This window comes from Mesoplodon bidens, assembly GCF_964165515.1.
Source record: "Mesoplodon bidens genome assembly, chromosome: Y".
NCBI classification, from domain to species: domain Eukaryota; kingdom Metazoa; phylum Chordata; class Mammalia; order Artiodactyla; family Ziphiidae; genus Mesoplodon; species Mesoplodon bidens.
The window spans coordinates 42,469,212-42,484,458 of record NC_138180.1 but is presented as its reverse complement, the minus strand read 5'-3'; the positions used below and the strand labels follow the sequence as shown (position 1 = coordinate 42,484,458).

The 15,247-nt window shown below is 35.6% G+C and overlaps 1 pseudogene across 1 annotated transcript in view; it reads right to left on the bottom strand.

Moving 5' to 3' along the window:
* LOC308609672 (ubiquitin-like modifier-activating enzyme 1) overlaps positions 1-15,247 on the bottom strand; it is a 44,459-nt pseudogene that overhangs the window by 9,339 nt on the left and 19,873 nt on the right. The window contains exons 2-8 of the transcript in view: positions 7,319-7,453; positions 2,542-2,639; positions 2,308-2,454; positions 2,009-2,184; positions 1,785-1,889; positions 1,614-1,694; positions 1,128-1,283 (exon numbers count right to left, since the gene is read on the bottom strand). The product of the transcript in view is annotated as a ubiquitin-like modifier-activating enzyme 1 (transcript). The remainder of the gene's footprint in view (positions 1-1,127; positions 1,284-1,613; positions 1,695-1,784; positions 1,890-2,008; positions 2,185-2,307; positions 2,455-2,541; positions 2,640-7,318; positions 7,454-15,247) is intronic.

Sequence of the window (15,247 nt, the reverse complement as noted above, 5' to 3'; positions counted from 1 at the left end):
GACTTTAATGTATTACATGTTTTGCTTGAAAGATGTCAGGGATATCCAGCCTCACAGAAAAAAAATCAATAACATTTTCAGATGACTGTTGATATTTAAAATTATATATATATCAAAACTTGACAAGCGATATTTCTTTAAAGTTTAGTTGAAAGGTAAAATACTGATCCACATCAATACCCACTGTCTTTCTCTGTATTTTGAATGGCTCTTTAGTTAATGCACAGTTCTGTATCATCATGAATTGGTCTGGTCATTTGGAAAATACTGTGTTTTTGGGTTATGGACAGCCTCCTAGAACAGAGTGGAAAATTACCCTTTCACCTGATAAAATGAGGATAAAAAGGACATAATGTCTTAGTATTCTTAAAAGAGTTGTGATCTTTTGGACTTGAGGAAAGAGTGCTGCCAACCTCCACTGCATTAGAGAATCTCTCATTTACTATGTCTTCTCACTAGACAAAAGCAGAAACCTTTCATTTGCTATCTTATATATTCTAACTACTTAAGTAGTACCTAGTATTTGCATGATAAAATGAAAGGAAAGATAAACACTGGGCAGGCAAAATAACACTGAACTTTACAGAGACGCCCCAGATAGATCCCTCTATAATCTAGCTTCCAGAGTTCCACATTAGCTGTAACCAAAAACCAAAGAAAAAAAAAAAAGATGGCTGGGGACAGGTTTAAACACACAAATGAAAGATGTAATAAGTTTTCAATAAATATCTCCTGGAAGAAAGAGTGAGTGGTAGAGAAAAGAAATAAGGTAAGAACTGAAGGAAAGAGACAAACAAAAAAGTCCTAAGGTGGGCTTCCCTGGTGGTGCAGTGGTTGAGAGTCCACCTGCCGTTTCGGGGACATGGGTTCGTGCCCTTGTCCAGGAAGATCCCACATTCCATGGTGCGTCTGTGCCCATGATCCATGGCCGCTGGACCTGAAGGTCCCGAGCCTGCGCTCCACAATGGCAGAGGCCACAACAGTGTGAGGCCCGTGTACCAAAAAAAAAAAAAAAAAAAAAAAAAAAAAAAAAAAAAAGTCCAAAGGCAATAAGACAGATAACCAGAAAAAGACAGGAGAAAAGTGAAAAACAAAGCTGAACCACATACCATATCCATTCCACTCACCTTGATATCACAAGGTCGGAACAGAAACTGTCGATTCAGATTGGATTTTACTATGGTGTCCATGTCTGTAATGGTGATTGCCACACCCTCCCCACAGCCTAGCCCAGTCATGGCAAAGGTCTTGAGTAGCTCACAGCCAACGGCCCCTGCACCCATCTGGGAGGTGGCCAAGAAGAGAGACACAAGATGGTTAGGGTCACTGGGTAACAAAACCACTCCTCAGTCCTCACTACCCCTGCAGATGGCAAGAGAGTGTAAGAGGATCTATGACTGCATATTTAAGTCACAGTGCCATAAATATCCATGGTCCTCTAAGGAAAGAGGCACAAGACCAGGATATAAAGGACCTGGTGTGAAGAAAATGGAAGAGGGATGAGATGAGGGTACAAGCCAACACCATCCCTTGTACACCACGAGGAGACTCCAGAAGAGATGGCCAGAGGCTAGGGGACCTAAAGGTAGCTTTTGACCACAAGGTTCTCTCACCAAGATGTATCTCTGCTTACCCAGCTTCTCTTGCAGGTCAGAGCCAAATACAGCCACCTGCCCATCATAATGGTTCTGGCACTGAGTCATGTGAAGGGAAGAGAGGGTTAGGGAAAAGCCACGTTAAAAAGATCCACAATAATGTCTTCTCCATGGGCCCAAATCACATACTGGAAGGCACGTGTCCTCTGTAAAGGCCTCTTTTTCCACAGGGAGACACTCAATGGCATCAAAGTACAGCTACTGTATAACAGGCATAAACTTTCCAGAGCAGCCCTGAGGAGTCGGTTAGAAAGAGAATGTGATCACTGGTTAATCAGAGCTGGAAAGCAAGCAGCAGGGCAGGAAAGGAACCTGGCCCACGCCCAGCACTGTCCGTCTCCACTCACGCTGACCTTCATATACTCCTGGGCAGCCACGCAACCAGTGAAGGAGTTGATGGGTGCCAGATCCCCAGGGGCCATATAAGCCGGCTTCTGGATGAGGTCTTCATCCAGACTGTTTTGCTACACTGCTGGCAGAGCTTGAGAATTCAAGCCTGTGCTAGGGTCACCAGTTCTGTTGCGTCCTCCTGGAAGGAGTAAAAGAACAATCACACCACTGTGGGGAGAGGGAGAGGGAGAAAAATTAAATAGATGAAAAGGCATAGAGCAGCTTTGGTTCAAGGACCTGGTTGGCTTGCCCACCCATCTACCTCATTGTGTGGCCGAGAGAGCTGGCCATGCTGGGCACGGAACTGGTGCAGGACCTGGAAGCCAATTTGTGGCTGAGGAGGGCCAGAATACTTGACAAAATTTGTTATCACAAAGTCCGGCTCTGCCTGTCAGGTAGGCAAGGTTTTCTGTGAAGAACAAGATATCAGAACCAAAAAAGTAAAAAACGTGGAGATGCCTGGAACCCTACAACACACCCTCCTGCTCATAGTCACAAAGCTTATCCTCTTAGTTACTTTGACTTGACTGACAATGCCTCCACAGATGTAGTCAGAGAAATTGGAGGTATCACAGATACTAAAGGTGTAGGGACCTGGGGGATGAAAAGAATGAAGGGTTATCTGTCAATTCATTCCCTCCCAAGATCAACAGCACTATCAAAACAGGAATATGAAAACCTCCCACCTTCTTCCTCACCTAACACCCTCCCCCATACAGTGGGAGTTTGGAGTTAACAGATATAAGCTATTATATATAGAATGGGTAAACAACAGGGTCCTACTGTAGAGCACACAGAAATCTATTCAGTATCCTGAGATAAACCATCATGGAATAGAATATGAAAAAGAATGTATATATAGATAACTGAGTTACTTTGCTGTAAAGCAAAAAGTAACTAATTTTTAAATCAACTATACTTCAATTAAGAAATAAAAATAATGTATCGTACATCATAAAACAAAATCAAAAACGAAAACACAATGCTGATTTCTTCAGACAACACAGGTATTCTATGCCTAAATGCCACTCTAGAGAAAAAGAAGTAAGGCCTGAAAGGATCAGATGGCAACTACATAATTTCTCTAGAACAGACTCAAAAATATTAAAGGAACACAAAACACAACTCCAAAACGCTAACATTCACAATTACCTTCCTTCCATCAACACTTACCAGAAACTTACCAGCAACATCTGTGGTTTTGGTTTTCATTAAATTTGTAAATTTTTTGTCCATTATTTCTTCAAAAACTCTTTTGGCCCACCCCTTTCTTGGGAATTTCTTTGACATGTGAAATATATTTATAATAGATGTTTTAATGTTCTTAACCTGTGATTTTACATAACAGATGTGATTAACAAATTAACACACAAGAAAAAATTAGGAAGTTTAACAAAGTAGAAGAAACTATGCAAAATACAAAAGGTGTGTGTGTGGGGGGAAAGTCAAAAAGTCAAGTGCCTTAATACTCATGTAATTGGAGTTCTGGAAAGAGATAATGATATGGGAGTGAGCTCCGAAAGTAATAGTTTCAAAAAACATGTGGGCAGAAATTTTCCCAATTTCATAAAACTATAAACCCATATTTAATAAATATTTAATAAACTGCAAAAGAGACATGGAGAAAACTATACAAATGTATATAATGTATTATATATATATATATATATATATATATATATATATATATATATATACATACATACATACATACATACATACATACATACATACATACATATATATATACATATATATATATATATATATATATATATATATATATATATATATATATATATATATATATATATTCCTCTGTGCTCTGTTTTTGCCGAATCCCATGTTTTGGTATGTTGTGTTTACATTTTCATTCACTTCAGAGTATTTTCTAATATCTCTTGGACACTGTTTGACTCTTTTATTACTTAGGAATGCATTGTTTAATTTCCACATATTTACAAGTTTTCACAAGTTACTCCTATTACTGATGCCCATTATTCTTTCCTTTGTGGTCAGAGAACAATTTGGTGTGATTTAAATTATTGACACTTGTTTTATGGCCTAACGTGAAGTCTATCCTGGAGAACATTCCTAGTTCAAGTGAAAGGAAATTGTATTCTTCTGTTCTTGGGAGGAATGTTGTGTACATGTCTGTTAAGTGCACTCGGTTTATATCATAGTTTTGTTTAGGTCTTCTCTTCCCTTGGTGATCATATGTTTTGTCATTCATTTGGATATGCTGTTGAACCTATTTATCTCTCTCTCAAATTTTGTAAGTTTTTGATTCAGGTATCTGGAACTTTTTTGTTAGGTGAGCATTTGTTTATAATTCTTGTGTATTTCAACAGATTTACCCTTTTATCAATAATATATTATTAATCTAATATAATAATACAGTAATATATACTGTCCATTGTCTCATTTTCTTATTTAAAATCTGTTTTGTCTGTTGTTAGTATAGTCACTATAACTCTCTTTCGAGTTTTCTTGGCATGAGACTTATCTTTGCAACATTTTACTTAAAATCTATTTGTTTCACACTAAGATTTGTCTCTTTAACAACATATACGTGGTCATGTTTTTAAAAAATCCATACTGACAATCTGCTTTTTAATTGGACATCTTCTAGTGTACCACTTTTATGGTTATTTGTTATTTCTTTTACTATATACATTTTAGAGCCATTTTATTAGTGGTTGCTCTGGAGTTAGGTTGTTATAAAGTAAACTGACAGTTTCTAACAACCTAGTTCACATTAATACCAACTTAATTTCAAAATAAGAATTTTTTCTTTTATCTAGTTTATCCTTTTTCTTGTGTTGTTCTTATCATAAATTACATCTTTATACACTTTTTACATCAGCACCAATTAATTTTTTTTTTCCTGTGGAGTAATGCTTTAAATCAGGTAAGAGAAAAAAGTAACTGCATTTGTTTACTATTGTTGCTTTAACACATTTTCAGGAATTCAATTGTTTAAAACTTTACAAATTGTTCTCATAAAATACTACATGTTACAAGTCCCAAATCCATTTTACTGGGCTAAAGTCAATATGTTGGCAGGATTGGGTCCATCTGGAGGCTCTGCTGGGAGAATGTATTTCTTGCCCTTTTTTTTTTTTTTTTTGCTTAGTGGTTGCTAGTATTCCTAGTCTAGTAACCCCTTCTACTACCTTCAAATACATCAGTTCATTATCTACTTCTGTCATCACATTAACTTGTCCTCTGTCACCGAAATCTCCTTCATTCCTCTTATAAGAAACATTTTGATTAGATCCACCCAAGGTAACCCAAGAAAATTTCCCATCTGAAGACTCTAATATAATCATATATGCAAAGTTTTCTGCATAAAATAACATACATGTCCTGGGGATTAAAATGTGGGCATATTGGGGGACTATTATTCAGACTACAATCACACACACAAAAAATCGTTTAAATTATCCTCTATATTTACCTATATAATTACTTTTACTGATGTTCTTTCTTTCTCTGGATTTGAGTTATCATCAAAGTGTCTTTCATTTTAGTTTGGACTCTCTCCAAGAATTATCTCATCTTGTAGGGCAGATAGTTAGCAATAAATCTTCTCCGTTTTGTGCTTATCTGGAATTGTCCTAATCCTGTCCTCAGTTTCAAAAGATGGTCTTGCTGCATATAAAAATCTTGGTTGACAGTTTTTGTTTTTTTTTTTCTTTTAGCACTATGAATGTATCGAAGTGTTTTCTGCCCTGCATGTTGTCTGATGAGTAGTCTTGTTTTTTTTTTTTTTTGGCTTAATTGAGAATCTCTTACATGTCATGGGTTGCTACACAGTGCTTTCACAATTCCCTCTTGGTTTTTGGCTTTCAGTAGTTTATGATATGTGTTGCTATGGATCTCTTTGAGTTTAACCTGCTTTGAGTTTGTTTAGCTGGGCGAATCTGTATAATGATGTTTTGCATCAAATTTGGGATCTTTCTTGGCATTAATTCTTAAAACTTTCTTTCTGCCCCCATAATTATTTTGACAACTCCCCAGGTTAAAGTACATTTGCACTGGGTGACCTCCAAATTATGTCAAATATAGACAGTCTTGAAAACGCAGAATTCCAAGGAACATCTCAGTCACATCAGATAATGATATATCTTTGGAGATGAGGTTCTGAAAGAATTCTCACTTTGTTCTTCTCCTTCTGGTGGCTACTCGGATGCAAAAGGAATGCATACTCTTTCAATATGTACTATTATTAAGCTGGAAAAAAGGAGGATGCGATTGTGACCATTTTAAGTCTCTAGAGCTTGCTGATCTTACCAAGATTCAGTCATTTTTAAACACGTAAATACTTCCCTAGTTCCTGTGAAACTTTGTCAATTTCCAGAGTTCTGAAAAAGTTGAGTCTGACAACTTTGTAGGTTTGTAATGTAAAGAATTTTTGGAGGGCCTTACACTATCATCTTCTGACATAACTCATTAGCTGTCCTTTCTGAGGAAGAAACAATGATCCTTTCGTGTTCCAGCCCGCAGTTGGCACAAGAGAAGTGTTGGACCCTTACAGTAATTCTTTCCATGATTATCAGCTGTGTGACCTGAAGACAGGGACCTCACTTCTCTGGGCCATCTATAAAATGAGGATAATGATTGTAACTTTCCCCATTGGTAGAGTTTAAATGACTAAATATGAATAAAGGGCATAAAAAAGAGTGTGACACACAGTACATCCTACCTAATTAACATTAGTAGCTGGAATACTATTAAATTACCTGGTGTATTATGACACCTGATAAAGACATACATTCACCACACTGTAAAGATCATGTAAGTATTTGCTGTTCTTCTTATCATCACCTTCATACCACCAATGGATGCTGAAAAGAAATTGCCTGTGATCACACAGCTGGGAGAGAACAATGCTGGATTTTTCATTTAGAAACTTTGCAGGTAACTGACATACTGGACCAGAAGGCTTTCCCTTCCTCATATACAGAAGTATGTACTTCTTCGCTAGACACAAGGCTCACAACTCTATAACCCGCTAGGGAAAATTATACATAGTTTATGTACATGAATGAGCAAAGGCCATACTCTTCATGATAGATGTACAACTGTCCTAAATAGAGCCTCTCTAAATTGGGACTATACTCTCCCTCATGAATAACCAATGCATGTAATTTTGCATGATAATATCTGTGTCCCAGCAGCACAACTGTTCTTTCTCCATTCCTGACAAGAAGGACACTATATGTTCATGAATGGTAGTAAAACTATAGAAAATGAAGTCCTAATGGTACCCTGTTTCTCTCCAGATCCTAGTTGACTATCTCCAGTATCCTTTCTTAGCCTGATTTGAAGACTATCTTTACGAGAAAAGTGATCTCCGATGAATCGAATCTTATTGACACAGATCTCCAAATGCTTGGAGGACCCTATAATAGAACTTGGGTCACAAAAGTCATTCTGGCAAGATCCCAACACTTGTACTAGGACCCTTACTTAAACAATATTCCTCAAATACTGCCTTGATTAGAAATCTCCAATTTTACCCAAATCCACCTCCCTTTGGAGAACATTGCAAATACCATGTGCTATCGAAACATGGCCACCAATGACCATCTGCCAAATATTCCTAAGCCCTGGCGCAAAATGATATGCCCCCAAAGTGACATCCAAATCCCTCCCCTCAGTCCCTAAACACCACCTCTATAGGTCCCCTCCAGAATAGACATCCCCTAAATGGCACCATGGGCCATAGATGCAAAGACATACCTCAGGGTATACCTGAAGTTTAGATCCTTTCTACAAATGACATGTAGGCTTTTAGACAACTTGAACTCCTCTTGACTCATGAAACACTCTTATTTACCATTGCAACAAAAAGAATAGGAATAAACATACCCGGGGAGAGAAAAGAGTTGTATGCAGAACACTATAAGATGCTGATGAAAGAAATGAAAGGTGATACAGATGGAGAGATATGCCATGTCCTTGGGTTGGAAGAATCAACATTGTAAAAATGACTATATTACCCAAATCAATCTACAGATTCAATGCAATGCCTATCAAACTATCAATCGCATTTTCCAGGGAATCAGAAGAAAATATTGCACAATGTGTATGGAAATAAAAAGACACCGAATAACGAAAACAAACTTGAGAAAGAAAAACGGATCTGGATGAATCAAGCTCCTGCACTTCAGACTATACTACAAAGTTACAGTCCTCAACACAGTATGGTACTGACAGAAAAACAGAAATATACATCAATGTAACAGTATAGAAAGCCCAGAGATAAACCCACTCACATATAGTCATCTTATTTTTGACAAAACAGGCAAGCATATACAATGGAGACAAGACATACTCTTCAACAAGTGGTGCTTGGAAAACTGGACGGATACATGTCCAAGAATGAAATTAAAACACTCACTAACACCATACACAAAAATAAACACAAATGGATTAAAGTCCTAAATGTAAAGTCAGACATGACCAAACAATTAGAGGAAAACTTAGGCAGAACACTCTATGACATAAATCACAGCAAGATTCTTTTTGACCCACCTCCTAGAGAAATGGAAGTAAAAACAAAAATAAACAAATGGGACCTAGTGAAATTTAAAAGCTTCTGCACAGCAAAGGAAACCATAAACAAGAACAAAAGACAACCCTGAGAATAGGAGAACATATTTGCAAATGAAGCAACTGAAAAATGATTAATCTCCAAATTTTACCAACAGGTCATGCAGCTCCAAACCAAAAACACAAACAACAATCCAAAAATGAGCAGAAGATATAACTATACAGTTCTCCAAGGATGATATACAGATTGCCATAAAACACATGAAAGGTTGCCCAATATCATGAATCATTAAAGAAATGTAAATCAAATCTACACTGAGGTATCACCTCACATTAGTCAGAATGACCATCAACAAAAACGGTACAAACAATAAATTCTGTAGAGGGTGTGAAGAAAAGGGAAACTTCTGGCACTGTTGTTTGGAATGTAAATTGTTACAGTCACTACGGAGAAAAGTATGGAGGTCATAAGAAACTACTACGAGAAATAGCATATGACCCAGCAATCCCACTACTGTGCTTATACCCTTAGAAAACCATAATTCAAAAGGAGTCATGGAACACAAAGTTCATTACAGGTCTATTTACAATAGCCAGGACATGGAAGCAACTTAAGTGTCCATGGACAGAAGAATGGATAAAGAATGTGTGGCATATATATATATAAAATGGAATATTACTCAGACATAAATAGAAATGAATTTGAGCTCTTTGTGGTTAGTTGGATGGACTTAGAGTCTGCCATATTTCGTGAAGTAAATCAGAAAGAAAAAAGAAAAAACTGTTTGCTAAGACTTATGTATGAAATCAGAAAATAAAAAGGTTCTGATGAACGTAGGGGCAGGAGAGGAATAAAGATGCAGATGTAGAGAATCGACTTGATAACACTTGCAGGGGCAAGGATAAGCTGGCACGAAGTGAGATAGTCATATAGACGTACGTACACTACCAAATGTAAAATGGATAGCTAGTGGAAAGCAGCTGCATAACACAGGGAGATAAATTCAGTGCTTTGTGACCACCTAGCTGGGTGAGATAGGGATGGTGTGAGGAAAATGCAATAGGGAGTGGATAAGGTAATATATGTATATCTATAGCTGATTCACTTTGATATACAGCAGAACCTAATGCAATATTGTAAAGCAATTATACTCCGATATAGGTGTTAAAAAAAAGGAATATGCTGTCTATAAGAGCCATTTTAACTTTAAGGACACACATAAGCTAAAGGTGTGGGAATACAAACTGATAGTGCAAACACTTTCCAAACAAGAGCAGGACTGGCTCTCCCAATCTCATGTAATACAGACTTTCAGTCACAGTAAATAAGGTCAGTATAAAATAATAATGGATCAATTTATCAAGAGGTTATAATAATTGTAAATATATATGTACTGAATGTTGCATGATTAAACAAATATTTAAATCAACCATTAAGAGATCTGATAGGAGAAAACAACAGTAAAAATAATAATACTAAGGAACTATATTATCCCACTTTCTACCTTAGAAAATTAATAAAGACACAGAAGGTACCTAATAAACTTATAGAGAACTTCCATTCATCAGAACCAGAATCCACATGTTTCCTAAGTGCTGGTGGAACATTCCCCCTGATAGTCACTGCCTTGGTACATAAAGCAAGCCTTAACAAATTTAAGAAGATCAAAACCACATTGAGCATCCTGTTTTATCATAACGTTATGAAGCTAGAAATCAGTAACAAGAGAAAAAGTGAAAAATTCCTAATATGTAAAATTATACAGCACACACTGGAAAAATCTATGGGTCAAGGAAGAAGTCAAAAGGGAAATCTGAAACTATCTTCACATAAACAAAAATGACAACATACCAAAACTTTGGGGATGTATCATAATCAATCTAAGGAGTGAAGTTTTAGCATTCATAACTTCTTTTATTAAGAGAAAAGAATGATCTTAAATAAACGACTTATCCTTATACATGAAGGCCTAGGAAAAAGGAACAAATTAATTTCCAAGAATAAAAGGAAGAAATATGAAATTTTCAAATGGAAATCAATAAAACAATAATCATATAATTATTTAAAAACTGAATCCAAGAGCTGGTATTTGTAAAGCATAATAAAATTGACAAAGCTTTAGCTAGACTAATGAAGAGAAAAAAGAACTTAATAAATAAAACTTTAATTGAAAGAGGAGAAATTGTGACTGACACCATAGCATACCAATCATAATAAAGAAAGCTAAAAAACACGGTCACACAAATGCATAAATCTCCACTAACTCTAATGTACCATGTTGCAAGACCATCATGAAGAAGACAAAAAAAAAAAGTATGTCTTGATCATACAAATGATGAATTAGAAAATTGATTCAGTATTCAACACTCTCCAAACAAAGAGAAGTCGAGGATCAGATCATTTCATGGATGAATTCTACTGAACATTTAATGAAGATTTATTGCCAGGCCTTCCCAACCCTACCAAATAACTAAAAAAGAGGAAACATTTCCAAACTCATTTTATAAAACCAGCATTTATCTGATTAACAAACCAGATAAAGATATAACAAGGGAATCACAAAACAAAACAAACAAAAAACGCAGAACTTACAGGCCATTATACTTGTACATATTGGTCGAAAAATTCTCAAGAAAATTCTAGCAAACCAAATTCAATAGCACACTAAAAGGATCAACATGATTAGGTGGGATAACTCCTAAGGATGTAAGGGTAGTTAACATATTAAAATCAATACTTTTAATTAACCACAGGAACAGCATGCAGAAGAAATGTTTGAAAGTATTTTTTAGACTTTCTTGATTAAAGCTCTCAACTAACTGTGTAGCGAAGAAACATTTTAAATGTAATAAAGGTCATATATTAACAAGCCCACAGCTAACATCATATTCATGGTGAAGAGTTGAAAACTTTTCCTCTCAGACAGGAACAAATAAAAAATGCCCACTATCACCACTCCTATTCAACATAATATTAGAATACCTAGCCAGAAGCATTAGGCAAGAAAAAGAAAAGAAAGGGATCATAAGTGGAAAGGAAGAAGTAAAAATGCCTCTGTTGGAAGATAAAATATGCTGTATGAAGGAAATCCTAAAGTCTCCACCAAAAACCGCATGAAATTGTTAGAACTAATAAACAAATTCAGTAATGTTGTTGGCTGTGAAACAAAAATACCAAATTAGTTGCATGTGTATACACTAACAAGAAAATAGCTGACACAAAAATAAATAAAACACTTCCATTTACGGCAGTACCAAAAACAATAAAATGTTAGGACTACATTTAAGCAAGGAGACAAAAATATCTGTACACCTAAAAATATGACATTTACAAAAACTGAAGAAGACACAAGTGAATAGAAACTTATCCCATGTTTCTGAATTGAAAGAATGAATACTGTACAAATGTTCACGCTACCTAAAGCCATCTATAGTTTCATTTGAAACCCAATAAATTTTCAATGGCAATTTTCCTAGAAATAGAATAAAAATCCTAAAAATTGTACAAAACAACAAAGGAACCTGATAATAGCCAAAACAATTTTCAGCAAGATAAACAAAGCTGGTTGCAACTCACTTTCGGGTTTCAAACTATTATACAAAGTTATGGTAATCAAAATAGTGTGAAATTAGCATAAAAAAGACAATAGAACAATAGAATAGGACTGACAGCCCAGAAATAAACTCAGTCATGTCCAGTCAACTAACATTTGACAAGGACGACAAGAATAAACAATGGAGTAAAAATAGACTTTACACTGAGTGGTGTTGGAAAAACGGGATATCCACACAGAAAAGAATTAAATGGAACACCCATCTTAGACGGTTCAAAAATTAACACAACATGAACAGAAATCAAAACATGCCTAGAATTAAACAGAAAAAAAATCTCCAAGGCATTTGTCTCAGCAATGATTCTTTTGGGTATGATACCAAAAGTAGAAGGAACAAAAGGAAAATTCAACATGTGTGACAACATCAAATTTAAAAGCCTCTGCACAAAAAGAAACTTGAACAGAGTGAAGAGGCATTGAACAGGAGGCATAAGAATTCTCCTATGGAATGGGAGAAAAGATTTGCCAACAACATGCCTGCTACGAGACTAATGTCCAAACATAAAAGAATTCAATTAAAAAAAAAGCTGAATAATCTAATTAAAACGTGGGCTGAACACCTTAGCAGATATACTACCTTCATAGGAGACCTACAAATGACCAAGAGACACATGAACATTTGCTCAACATCTGTAATAGTAAGAGAAATGCAAAATAAAACCACAAAGAGATGTCAACTCACACATTTCCTAGTGGTTATTATGAAAAAGAAAAGACAGAAAAGTGTAGTCAAGCATGTAGAAAACTGGGAAAACTTACAGACTGTTGGCGGGAATATACCTTAGTACAACCACTACATAAAATAATTAGGATGTTCCTCAAAGTACTAAAAATAATACCACCGTATAACCTAGCAATTCCTTTTCTGAATATACATATTTGAAGGAAATGAAATCAGTTACTTTACTGAGATATTTGAACTCCCATGTTCACTGTATTAATATTTACCAAAATATGCAAGGCATAGACACTAACTGTTTATCAATGAATAAACGGATTAAGAACTGTATATATTACCACAATGGATATTATACAGCCATATAAAGAAAATCCTGCAATTTGTGACCACATGAAATCAACTTGTGGGCATTATGCTTAGTGAAACAATCAGAGACATAAAGACAAACTGTGTGGTCCCACTTATTTATTAAATCTAAACAGCAGAGGTCATCAAAACAGAGAGTTGATATGTATTTAATAGGTGTGGGTTTGGGAAAAATAAGGAGATGAGAGTCAAAGAGTACAAATGTCCTGGTATAAAATATGTAGATTCTTGGGATCTAAGTTACAGCATAGTGACTTAGTTACCAACACTTTATTGCATATTTCAAGGTTACAAGGAAAGGAGATCTTAAATGTTCTTACAGCACACACAAAAAAATGGTAACTATGTGAGGTGATAGAAGTATTAACTAACATTATTATCACATTATTTCACAACATAGATGTAAGTCTAATCATCATGCTGTGTACCTTATAATTACCAAGGTTATATGTCAATTATATCTCAATAATGTTGGGGAAAATGTATTAAAGATAGGACCTAAATGTTTCAAAGCCTTTGAGTAAAGATAAGGAACAAACTTCTCAAGATTGGCCTTGGCAATAATTTCTTGACTATGACAGCAGTAGAGAAGGCAACAAAATCAATAGTTAAGTGAAGTGAAATTGACCTGAAACATTCCTACATAATAAAGGAAACAATCAACAGAATTAACAGGCAATCTATAGAATAGTATAAAATATTTACAAACACGTACCTTAGAAGTGGCTAATATCCAACATACATAAGGAAAGTGCAAAACCTCAGTAGTGGGATATCACCTCATATCTGTTAGATTGGCTATTATCAAAAAAGAGAAGACAGCAGGCATGACAAAAGGGAACCACCTTACACTCTTGTTGGGAATGCTGTTTGGTGTAGCCACTCTAGAAAAGAGTTTGGAGGTTCCTCATAAAACCAAAAATTAGAACTACCAAATCATCCAGAAGAAAATCTTTGGTTATTTATAAAATGGAAGGAAAAATGCCGACTCTAAAAAACACCTGAATACCATGTACACTGCACCATCATTCTCAAATGTCATACCAGGATAACTACACACTTAGCCTGAATAGATGGATAAAGGAAATGTGCCCCAGCAAGTTATTTTGTGTGGCAGGAAAAAAAAAGTGGCACAATAAAAATATATTCAGGCATACTAGAAATAAAATGGTGCCTTTTTGTAACAAAATGGGTGCACCTTAATGGCACTATGTTAAGTCAACATCTCTAATAGTAAGAGATGTTGAGAAGAAGTATGATGAAATAAGAAGTAAGAAGTACTTAAGAAGTAAATCAGACAAATAAAAACAAAAATGGTGTAATCTCACTTATAGGAAAAAATAATAATCTTCGTGGAAGGTTTTTCTCCTTCATCACTTTAAATATATCCTGCCAGTCCCTTCTGGCTTGGAGAGTTTAACAACTGTCCTTCACAATCTCTTCCAAAATATAGCAGAGGGAGGAAGACTCCAAAACTAATTATATGGTGCCACAATCACCCTGATACCAAAACCAGGCAAAGATATAATAAAAAAAAGAAAACTAGAGGCCAATATCACTGATGAATATAGATGCAAAAATCCTCAACAAAATGGTAGCAAACAGAAGCCAACAGCACATTAAAAGGATAATACACCATGATCAATTGGAGTTTATTCCAGGAATACAAGGATTCTTCAATATATGCAAATCAATCAACGTGATACTTCATATTAACTAATTGAAGGAGAAAAACAATATGATCATCTCAATGGATGCAGGGAAACTTTCAAAAAAATTCAAACCCAATATGTGATAAAAACCCTCCACATAGTAAGCATAGAGGGGAGTTTCCTCAACATAATAAAGGCCATATATAACAAACCCACAGCAAACATCATCCTCAATGGTGAAAAACCGAAAGTATTTTCCTTAAGATCAGGAACAAGAGAAGGTTGTCCACCCTCACAGCTCTTTCTCCACATAGATTTGGGAGTTTCAGA